Consider the following 6,000-nt stretch of genomic DNA (forward strand, 5'->3'; position numbering starts at 1 on the left):
AATAACAATAATAATAATAATAATAATAATAATAATAATAATAACAACAATAATAATAATAACAAGAAATTAATACAACTGGATGTTAAATATAACAAACTATCGTGATAAAATACGTTTTAGATTTGATTAAAAATCATTACAGATAAGAAAAGGTAAAATAACAACCATATAATAATAATAATAATAATAATAATAATAATAATAATAATAATAATAATAATAATACAAATTTTATTAATAAAGTCATTAAATCATAAGGTATAAATTCTAGGATAGATTATTAATAAGAAACACTTTTAATGACTTATTGTGGTTTATATTTGTTAAATCTAAACAAACGTTTATGAATGTATGGAGAATAAAACTCGTCTTTTGAATTTAGGAGAGTGGTTTTATTTTTGATATCATAATATTTTAAATTCGTAAGGGCCTCATATCTACAAAGTGCACAAAATCTGTACCCTAGCATATATACTTTATATGATCCTATTATTTCCAATTTCAAATTGAAGGAAATATTCTTATCATTGAGTCGCCGAATATGTTTAGATAGAGTGGTTTGGCTCATCAGGGAGGGATTTTTAATATATATATATATATATATATATATATATAGATATATATATATATATATATATATATATATATACACACATATATATATAAGTATATATCTATATCTATATATATATATATATCTATCTATATATATATATATATATATATACAGTTGTGCCCGATATTATTCATACCCCCCCTTGAAAATTGAGTTTATTAGGTGTAACTTTGTTAGAATTTATTGTTTACGTCCATATTGATACATATTCTTAATAAACCTCTTCTGATCATTTTCGTCATCTTAAAATCTCGGGATACTTGTAATAAAAGAAATATACAACTATTTATAAAATCTGCAATGTTCAAAAATAATCATACCCCCTTATATTTTCAGTATTAATCGAGTTTCTGACTGTTTGTTTCCTGTTTGATTCTTATTTTGAATGCTTTTATACAACCTTTGATTAATTTCATTTCGTTTTTTGCATTTTTCAGAAATTAAAATGATATCAACTGAAAACCAATAAAAGAATAAAAATTATTAGAATGGGGAAGAAAAAAGAGCTTAGTAATGATCTTAGGACTAAAATTGCGAATTCACATAAGGATGGTTTAGGTTAAAAGTCAATTTCCAAGAAATTTGAGGTCCCTACAGCAACAGTACAGAGCATCATCAAAAAATTCCAGAGCCACCACACAACAAACAACTTGATTGGTAGAGGAAGGAAAAGGAAACTGTCTGCTAGAGCCACCAGGAATATTGTAAGAAGTGTTAATGCAAATCCAACCACCACTACTAAGGACATTTTAGAAAATCTGGAGTCTTCTGGCATAAAAATATCAAGGCAAACATTGCAAAGGACTCTGCATGAAAATGGTCTGAAAGGAAGAAGACCAAGAAGGACTCCATTGCACACCGGAAAACACCTTGCAGCACGTCTAAAGTTTACTAGGAACCATGTGAATTCTCCAGAGTCCGTTTTCTCAAGTATTTTGTGGACTCACGAAACAAAAATTGAATTGTTTGGCCATATGGATGCTTCTTACGTTTGGAGGAAGAAAGGAGAAGCTTACAACCCAAAGAACACCATACCCACGGTGAAACATGGTGGTGGTAGCCTAATGTTTTGGGGCTCCTTTTCGGCTAGTGGTCCAGGTAGTTTGGTCAAGATAGATGGAACCATGAAGAAGGAGCAATATTTGGAGATACTCCAGAAAAACATTAGACAGGATGCGGAGAAGCTCCATTTAGGACCAAACTGGGTCCTTCAACAGGATAATAATCCAAAACATACTGCCAAAATAGTCAAGAAATGGTTTGAGGATAATCAAATTAATGTTTTGGAATAGCCTAGCCAGAGTCCCGACCTGAACCCTATCGAAAACCTCTGGCACATATTGAAAACTGAGGTTAAAAAGCGGAAACCTAGAAATTTGAGGGATTTGGAGAACTACTGCATTGAAGAATGGTCAAAAATCAGTGTTGATGCTTGTAAAAACCTTGTTGATAAATATCCAAAACGGTTACAGGCAGTTATTAAGAATAAAGGGCATGCTATTGACTATTAGTAAGAGAGGTATGAATAATTTTGAACTAGTGCCATTATTGTTTTTCTTTGTATAATGTTTCAAACTTGCATAATTTATTTATTTGTTGAGTTTAAATTAAATGCTTATGCTTGATTTATTGTTTGAAATCCCTTTAATATTGTCTACCTTCTGGTTTGAGCAATAATCTTATAGAAATCTCAAAGATCCGAGGGGTATGAATAATATCGGGCACAAGTGTATATATATATATATATATATATATATATATATATATATATATATATATATATACTAGCAGTTCCACTCGGATTTGCTCGGGCCCTATATACTGTTCATAAGGTTATGTGCAGATATATGTATTAAAAAGTGTAAATATGTAAAGTAATACTTTTCTGTATAATAGTCTTCCTTAACTACCATAGAGAAAAGACAGAATATTAATAACCAGCTATACCCGGCCACGCGTTGCTGTGGCTCGGTTTGTTAAAATGGAACACATTCCTCAAGAAAAACAGCATTTTTTTTTATTGTTTATTTACTTTTAATATTTTCTGCAATTTTTTTCCTCCCAAAAAGATTCTTTTTTTTTACCATAAATTGTTAGGGAAATGTTTTTTTTTTCAGGAAAAGTTGCCCTTTTCTTTTTTTTTAAAGAAAATTGGCAGTAAACGTATCTTTTTGCAAACGGAATTTTTATTATAAAAAGAAAAGATGAATGCTTTATATAAACACTGTAAATAGTTAGGTGAAAGTAGAGAAAAGTCTTTTTTAATTGTGCCTCCCCAACGAATATAATGCCCAGAATAACGGTGCTTCTACACTTTATTGCCGAAATTAGAGATGCTATTTCACTTGACGCACCTTCTGTGCAAATCCTGGTTAAATTTGAACTGTAGAACGATTGCCGTAAAAGCAAACAATAAATAAATAAATAAATAAACCCACTTCCTCGTTAAAAAAAGAAAACAATAAACATTGCAATTAATTTGATGTTGATCTTTCAACGTTGCTTTAATTCAAATTAACGTTACCAAATATTTGTTCGAAAAAAAAAACACACACACACACAAAAGAAAACTATTTTATAAAAATCCAATGTTGCTTTTATTCTTTTATTTGATTGTCATAGATTGAATAGACACCACAAACCTCCCCATGTTAAGAACGGGGTTCGGAATAGACACCCAGTCGGTTGCATGACACTGCTGTCCGAACTTTCACTTTCTGGTTACCACTTGACGCGTCTTCTCTCCACTCCAAAACGAACTTCTGCAACTTTAGCTGTTCTCTCCCCGAATCCGACTTTTCTCTTCTACAAATACAACTTCTCTGCTCGCAATCTAACTTCAGAATGCCCTCCTTCCCCAAATCACTCCTCTTTTATCTCCAATCAGGAGCATCTCATTTGCATACCTCGTGGTCACCCTGTAGGCATATAAAGAAACAGGGCAGCCATTTTTGTTTCTTTCTTCTTCATTATGAACACGAGGTAAGCCACACAAAAACGCGGTCGGTCGTTCTTGTTTCTTTTTTCTTCATTTACACCACACACCCCTAATCCTGTCAGAGTACCCGGAAACCTAGTGAAGTTGACATGTGTAATGTTAATGATGAGTTTGACGTAATGTAATAATGTACCGAATTGAAAAAGGAAGGAAAAGCCGATTTCCGGTGCATTTTTACTACAACTGTAAAGCATTTCATTCTATACAAATGTAATAATTAGGTTTGGCATTAAATTCCTAAACTCCTGTCACACTAAGTGATTTAGGTTCCATGAGCAAAGTTTCTTTCTAAGAACTGCACGGTGCACGCCTATGGAATTGATTTCGGTGTTCCGGCTTTCTGGCTGACTACAATATGGTTGTGTTCAAGTCTAACGTAAACAAGTTTTTGACGAACCGTTCCATATGAGTTAACAAATTTACCGAATCTCTATTTAGTAACGATTACTATATCGTCCAATTTCTACTGTGCACTCTTTAACCCTTATCCTCGAGTGGCCTCTTGGCCTTGATAAGTGGGGATGCCTATGTAAAAAAAAAAAAGGAATTGAAAGATTAAGGACCAAAATTCCAGTAAGTTTGTGTACACGTGGTGCCCAGAAAAAAAGTTATGGCCGAAGCATGAAATAAAAAAAATAAAAAAGTATTAACTGGAGAACGATTGCAGTAAAAACAAAGAATAAATAAATGAAAAAATAACTCAGTTAATTGTATTTATTGTTGACCTTTAAAATTTGCTTTAATAAAAAAAAAAAACGTATCCCAAAAATTATTTGTAAGAAAAAGAAAGGAAAAAATATTTTATAAAAATCCGATGTTGCTTGCATAACGAAATTCTTGTTTTAAAATTATAATTTGTCTGCGCAATTTACGGCGAGCTTACGAATGCAGTTTAACATAGAAGTTCACTAAATATGTTCGTAATCGCTTTATGTGAAAATTTGACATTTTACATTTTGTACTGCGATAACGGGAAAAATAATATTTAACCCTGTTGTCGGAGAAATGGGAACAGAAAAAGAAAGCATTGAACGAAACGAAACAAAACGAAATTAAATGTAAAGGAAACGATATATTATATGTTAATGAAAAAAAAAAGAAAAAGAAAAGGTATCACGCAGAAAAAGAGAGAACCTTTTTTTCCTAGTGTAATAATGTTTCGAAATAAAGTGTAAATAAGCAATGTATAATTAGGCGTGGTGCGCTTTCCGCAATAGAAAGAATTTCAGTTTTTGTATGCAAATGCAAAACCCGAAATCGGTGTGCGTTCGCTTTTGTTTCCCCGTGAAAGATGAAGCAGCGATGTAAATGGGGAACAGGCAAAGGAGGAATTAAATAGAGAGAAAATATTTTACAACCTCCATTGATTCTTAGAGGTTTTGGCAGTGAACTCTCACCAGAAAAAATATAGGAATGTACGATTATCTAGCAAGTGTAGAGATAATAGACCTATAACACACCTCATATAATGTGCTGCAGTTTGGGCATATTACATTTGCATAAAATTCTTGAGTTTTAATCCTATTAAGGTGAAACTCAGAGGTGAAAATGACTTCATTTTATTTATATAGATGCACGATTGTCTAGCAAGTGTGGAGGTAATAGGCCTATAACACACCTCATATAATGTGCTGCAGTTTGGGCATATTACATTTGCATGAAATATCTTGAGTTTTAATCCTATTAAGGTCAAACGCAGAGGGGAAAAATGATTTCATTTTATTTATATAGATGTACTATTATCTAGCAAGTGTAGAGGTAATAGGCTTATAACACACCTCGTATAATGTGCTGCAGTTTGTACACATTATTTGCATGAAATATCTTGAGTTTTAATCCTATTACGGTCAAACTCAGAGGGGAAAATTACTTCATTTTATTTATATAGATAGAAGATAGATAGATAGATAGAAAATAGAAGAAGATAGAATAGAAGAAGATAGAATAGAAGAAGATAGAAGAATATAGATAGAAGAATAAATAGAAGAAGACAGAAGAAGATAGAAGATAGAAAAAGATAATAATAATAATAATAATAACAATAATAATAATGATAAGAAGAAGAAGAAGAAGAAGAAAAAGAAGAAAAAGAAGACGTTCGAGGAGGTGGCTAGGACTCTTATTTTACTGGATCTCGGCACGTGGTTGTCCAGACTCCTATGAGGTTGTTACATAATCTGCTATGCTGAAAGCGAATATCGAAGCGGCAGGCAGGAAGAAAGACGACGATTGTAGTCTATCTACAAAAGCTTAATTCTCATAAAATTATGTAAAACTGTTTTTACAATTCTCATTCAGATTTTGTAAGTTCTTTTCAAAGTCTCAACTCTCTTCACAGACAGCGACCGACGGATGGATGAGGTGGGGAGGGGTAGGGGTCCTC

The sequence above is a fragment of the Euprymna scolopes genome, chromosome 46 (genome assembly GCF_053919585.1).
Source record: "Euprymna scolopes isolate OS-2025 chromosome 46, ASM5391958v1, whole genome shotgun sequence".
Classification (NCBI taxonomy): domain Eukaryota; kingdom Metazoa; phylum Mollusca; class Cephalopoda; order Sepiida; family Sepiolidae; genus Euprymna; species Euprymna scolopes.